The sequence below is a fragment of the Hippoglossus stenolepis genome, chromosome 13, assembly GCF_022539355.2.
Source record: "Hippoglossus stenolepis isolate QCI-W04-F060 chromosome 13, HSTE1.2, whole genome shotgun sequence".
NCBI lineage: Eukaryota > Metazoa > Chordata > Actinopteri > Pleuronectiformes > Pleuronectidae > Hippoglossus > Hippoglossus stenolepis.
Genome location: NC_061495.1, coordinates 11438328 through 11444790, shown reverse-complemented (window position 1 = coordinate 11444790; position 6463 = coordinate 11438328).

Here is a 6463-nt window from a genome sequence, read left to right as displayed (position 1 = left end):
AACTTCATGTGAACATGAAACATAAATCTTTGTTACAAACTGCTGAAATGTCAAGAAGCGTGTTTTATCTTTTATATCTGTAAATATATTGTAAAAATCTTGCTTTTTGTTCTTATATTTTTAATTTTCTGAGCCAACAGGGATCAATATGCTGTGGAGTCTGTCTGGTACCAGTCTAAATCCTCCTCTCCTGTTATCCTGCAGCTCCCTGTGGTTTACCGCATCATATTCCATGTCCAGTCAGAAGCCCAGTCTGCCCCCCCCTCCCGCCGTACAAACGGTGGCTTCTAAAAACAGCACAAAGGCCTGACATAAATGCTTCCAAATGAACGACTGCGTGGCAGCACAGTGAAATGTTGATATGCCTCCAAGTGTTGTCTGGGAGGCTCTGTGATTCAGTCTTCTCGAGGAGGACACACCGGAAAAAAAGATTTCCCCCCCTATCAGTCACCGGGCCATCATAATTGCCAGGTGAACATTAGCCACAGACTCTGCAGTACTCTGTGCTTTTATAATGAGTGCATGGGGACATGGGTCATCCGCCATGCATTCTGGCCCTCATTAGGAGGAAAAGGCCATTCACATATTTGCAGAGTAAAAATAAGGCTATTAGTTTGGACTGGCCAACAGCCGGCCAGCTGGCACCGTGAGCCAGAGAATTTTAATTGCTGTATTTCACTGATATACTCATTGAAACAAAAGTTTTTTCCACAACTCTTGTCAAAGTGTCTGCTCAGTGTGCGCATTCAGAAAAAAAGCAATTAACTTATTCTACTGTCCAGATTCCTTGAGCTTTAGAGCCCCAGAAAACCTGGTTACATATCAAAGGATAGTTTTCTGTACCACTTTACCTTCATTTATATTCAGTCAAAGCAAAATAACATCATTACAACAAGATGCTTTCGGTATTCTGCTTTTGTAAAAGTTTAAACCAAGCTAATCTCCATTAAGACTGCATTGGTATGGTATGTTGTATGGTATGGTCTGATTTGGATGGATATGGTTCGGTTTGGTTTGTCAAAGCATGGTATGGTTTAGTATAGTTTAGTATGATATGGTATGGTATGGTATGGTATGGGTTGGTTTTATATTGGTTAGTTTGACATGGTTTTGTATGGTTTATCAAAGTATGGAATGTTTAGTATAGTTTAGTATCGTATGGTTTGGTATAGTATGGTTTGGGATGATTTTATATTGTATGGTATGCATGGAAGAAGGAGAAACAGGACATGCAGGAACAGATTGACTTGTCCAGTCAGGGGCAGACCTACGACTCTGGAAGAGGCATACAGACAGAGTTGGAGGACGAGCTCAAGGAGTTGAAGCTGGTGTTGAGGGACAAAGACAAGTTTTTCTACAAATTGGATTCTCGTCCTAGAAACAAGCAGTTTGAGATCAATAGGGTGAAAAAGGACCCTGAACAGAAAGTGCAACCAGGTCAAGGCGATGGAGCTTTCCTTCAACAAGAAGATGGAGCACATCATCTTTGAAAAGGACGCAGTGATCGGCAAGGTGACAAATGAAAAAGTGTCACTTGGACATAAAATCCTGGAACTCATGACCAAGCTCCAAGCCATCCAGAGAGAGGTCCACCCCAACGAGAATGAGTGGAAGACAAAAGTCACCACTCTGGAGGACAGAGTCAAAGCTGAGCAGGCAGAGAAGGAGGCTTTCTATGAGAGGATAAAGAAGCTGGGGAATCTGCTCAGAGAGGGGAAGTGGGCGGCCAAGCACGAGGATTCCCTAATCAAAGGGAGGAAGATGGAGAGCGTCGATCTTGAAAAGGATGCAGTGATCGACCGTGTCACAACTTGAAGCTCATGGCCGAGCTCAGAGCCGTCCAGACAGAGGTTCTCCAGAGCCAGAAGGAGTTGAAGACAAAAGTCGATGCTCTGGAGGACATTGTCTGCTCTGAGAAAATAGAGGACACGGAGAAGAAGAGAACGGTCAAGCAGGAGGACTCCCTCAACCAAGCCAGCAACACGGAGGAGAACATGGAGCTCCTGGTTGTCCAAAACACTGAGCTTCAGGTACGTTTCCTCAGCTCAGTTTGATTTGAGTAATAAATTGTCTGATTGTACGTTTGAGGTTGAGACTTTTGAAAGAGTTCATACTGAACCATATGTCGTCTCTGTCTTTTACAGGAACCTCCATTGACAACTGCCACTGCTCAGGCAGGATCAAGAAGGAGGGGGAGAAAGAACAGAAAGGAACTGAAGGAGGAGACAAAAGTTTGGATTAATATGGTTTGGTACAGGTTGGTTTTATAGGGTTTGGTTTGACATGGTATGGTTTAGTATGGTTTTGTATGATATTACAGGTATTAGATTGTACGGTTTGGTATAATGTGGTTTGGTTTGGTTTGACATGGTCTAAAGTTCGATACAAACACAAATCCCCTCAGTCATGGTAAGAAGATGATTGAATAAAATATGTTTTTACAACCTTTGACATACATTAATTAACAGAATAAATATTTCACATTCACAAGCTCCTATCTCCACATGGACACATTTCAGGATCACTTGTAATCACAGAGAATATTTATATGATGTAGCATGTGGTGGGATTAAAGTGCCATTTATGGCTTGCCTTTAAATGAGCGGCCAAATGGGAGTCTATAGAAGCCTTCATTTGAACCATCATTCAAACGTTTCCTGGCCGTGCAGCAACACTTTAATTCTGCTCGACACGCAGGCTTTGTCAGTGACAGGTAAATACAAGGAAGAGGTTAAGGTCCGGGCTTGTTCTTGTCACACGCCAGGAGGCAGCTGACGTGAAACACTGTGCACTTAATTAGAATATATGCAGATTGGGGCTCTCAGCTAATAATGGGTGGATTTAGAAAGGCTGCACTTTTCAACAGCTTTTTACTCAATAAAACTCTGTCGTCACCATCACTGCCCAGTGTAATGTGGTTGGCCTTTCTTGCAACAGGCCCCCGTCAAAATTCTGTTTGTCAATGATCAGTAAACTTTGATTATCTTTTTCTGTAAGCCATCTCATAAAAATAGCCCGGGCAAAGTCTGATGGTCGGGCGGGGATGCGATTGATTTATAAATCTAATCAGACCAATGTAGGACACAAGATGCATTCGTCCTCTCTGAATCAGCCTGGATAGCACTTGAGGTCATTTTCCAAGAAGATCACCCAATCACTTCAGACAATCTCCTCTAATTTTCCATCTTCCCTTATAATCTATACAATCAAAGACAGATCAGAGGGAGGGCCATATTTTGATGGATCTATTATTCTCACCCCACCCCCCACTCCTACACATTTGCCCCTTCCTCACACAAATAAAATCACCCTGTAATCATATTCTTCTGCTCCGATATTGATTTTTGTATTTCAAATAAAAGATATGCGCTAGGATTTTTCACCCTGCAGAGACAGGGTCCTAACATGATCGGGAGGATGTGAACGATGCTTGGTGGATGCTCCAGCGCTAACAGGGTCGTCCTCCATACTTGGCATGAAATGTGGCGAATGAGCAAAGCTGCATCTCTAACCCAGGGGGGGTGCAGCAACTGGGTCAAAACATGGAGCTTTCGAGGGACATAGGAAGTCGTCAGCATCATGTGGTGATTGGGGAACATTACAGATGTTTGCGCTTGACTGAAAGAAGCAACAGCATTTAAACACAAACCGAATGATAGCTCTTATAGCCACGTTGTCGTTGTTTATACAATCCTTCATAGGTGCACTTAAAAAGCAAATAGAAATATGGTTCTGGTTCAGTCTCTTAGGGTATGTTTCCCCAATTGAAATAAGACCTTATGAGTTGATGCTGTGGTCGAAAATAGCATCCAAACAGAAGTGTTTTGTGGAACAGCTCCTGGAGATTGATGATTGATTACTACACAATTACTGCTGAAAGCAGCGGGGCCCCACCTCCTAATCACTGCTCTCGTCTCTAAAAGGAGATTATCACATAGGAGAAGCTGGTTAGAGCCACTTCCTCCCTGCAAATCAATAAAAATTACTCAAGAGATAGCAAGAATACATCAGAAACATCTCCCTTAAATCCCCAGGCTGGCTACACATTTAAAGACAAGTGCTGGGGTATGTGTCTCCTGTGGCATTGGATCTGAGCCCCACTGAGTTAATGGCCTCAGTCCATGTCTAATTAAAGCTGCTTTTCAATGCGGGCGCTCTGGAACTACAGGTCCCCTCAACAATTAAGTGCAGGATTTCTTCTCTGGTCTCGAGCGAGAAGGAAAGGCACATCCAGAGGGTTGATCGCCCCCCCCTCTCCCCCCTCTCCCCTTCATGCCTGTGCCTATTATTGGATTCACTTAGCTGATGGAACCACATATATTGAGCAGGGGAGACAAACCAGTATACAATCAAACACATGGGAGACACTTGGAGAAACAGGACCTAGGAAGGTAAAGCGTCTTATTTGAAGTCGAGGCACGGAAGTGTTGAGATCGTCTCGTCATGATGGTCTAATGGAAACAGGTTAGAGAGACAATTCTATAACCAGAAGGTAAAGGGTTCCGCTCCTGCTGCAGTGTCCTTGAGGATGTAGGCGATGCACCACCACATAGAGGCCATGAAGAGCCACCCGACCGTGTAGGTGAGGATGAAGATAAACAGATCCCAGCGCCATTTCAAGTCTACCAGTGTCGTGAATAAGTCTGAGAGGTATCTGCTGGTCTCACCACCCAGGTTCCCATAAACTCCATTTATCATCTGACAACAGCTCAGGTTTCTCTTGTGGCACTGTGGAGGAGCCCCTGGACTCAAAGGGCTTAAACTTTTGTTATGAGAGGCGGTTTAGGGCATAGAAGAATACTTCACTTGCACATACATGTCAAACATATACATAGATATTTGCATGCATACGCATATGTATATAAATAAAGGCATGCATACACACACACGACACTTGCACCAGTCCACCATTTATAATGCATTTCAGCATCTCCACTAATTCCACACTCCAAAATGAACAGTTCAATTATCACTTCTTCACTTCAGGAGCATCACATTAGTTTTAGCTTGGTTTTCCTAATAAACCGAGTGCAAAGCTTTTATATGCACTGATTTTAGTGCATCACTGATTCAGGTCAAACACCTGTAACGTTTGAGGCTGAACTACAGAAACACTCAAAACGAATAGTGTCGAGAACAGCAGGGGAAAATATAGAAACTATGGTGTAATATGGTCCAGAGTTTCTCAACATGGGTCGAGTTTTGTATTCCCTGAGATTTAATGAGCTCATGCTTTATGTAGTCGAGAGCTGTACAGCGTCCCTGGTGAGAAGTTCTGATCTTGTTCCACCTTAGAGAGCCACAGATAGCCACAGATAAAGCCTCCATTAGGGCCATTATTTTACAGCATCTCACCCCTTAATGGACTCCTCTGGCCAGGCCACACACCCACTATCTTATCCTCACAGGCCCAGTTAACCAGCCTGGGTTTGGCTTCCTACAGGTGTGAGGCTGTCTGAAACAGCAGCACATCCCCGCAGGGCCCCTGCTGAGAATGTGGCGAGGCGCTGATGTGCTGTCGGCTCCACAAAGACACCCATTAATACCAGCGCGCAGTGGTTGCCTCAGAGAGGTCAACAAACGTTTACTAAAGAGCTTGAGAGAAGGAAATTTAAATATACACTACCGTTCAAAAGTTTGGGGTCACCCAGACAATTTCGTGTTTTCCATGAAAACTCACACTTTTATTTATCAAATGAGTTGCAAAATGAATAGAAAATATAGTCAAGACATTGACAAGGTTAGAAATAATGATTTTTATTTGAAATATTAATTTTGTTCTTCAAACTTTGCTTTCGTCAAAGAATGCTCCATTTGCAGCAATTACAGCATTGCAGACCTTTGGCATTCTAGCTGTTAATTTGTTGAGGTAATCTGTAGAAATTTCACCCCACGCTTCCTGAAGCACCTCCCACAAGTTGGATTGGCTTGATGGGCACTTCTTGCGTACCATACGGTCAAGCTGCTCCCACAACAGCTCAATGGGGTTGAGATCTGGTGACTGCGCTGGCCACTCCATTACAGACAGCATACCAGCTGTCTGCTTCTTCCCTAAATAGTTCTTGCATAATTTGGAGGTGTGCTTTGGGTCATTGTCCTGTTGTAGGAGGAAATTGGCTCCAATCAAGCGCTGTCCACAGGGTATGGCATGGCGTTGCAAAATGGAGTGATAGCCTTCCTTATTTAAAATCCCTTTTACCTTGTACAAATCTCCCACTTTACCAGCACCAAAGCAGCCCCAGACCATCACATTACCTCCACCATGCTTGACAGATGGCGTCAGGCACTCATCCAGCATCTTTTCACCTGTTCTGCGTCTCACAAATGTTCTTCTGTGTGATCCAAACACCTCAAACTTTGATTCGTCTGTCCATAACACTTTTTCCAATCTTCCTCTGTCCAATGTCTGTGTTATTTTGCCCATATCAATCTTTTTTTTTATTGGCCAGTCTCAGATATGGCT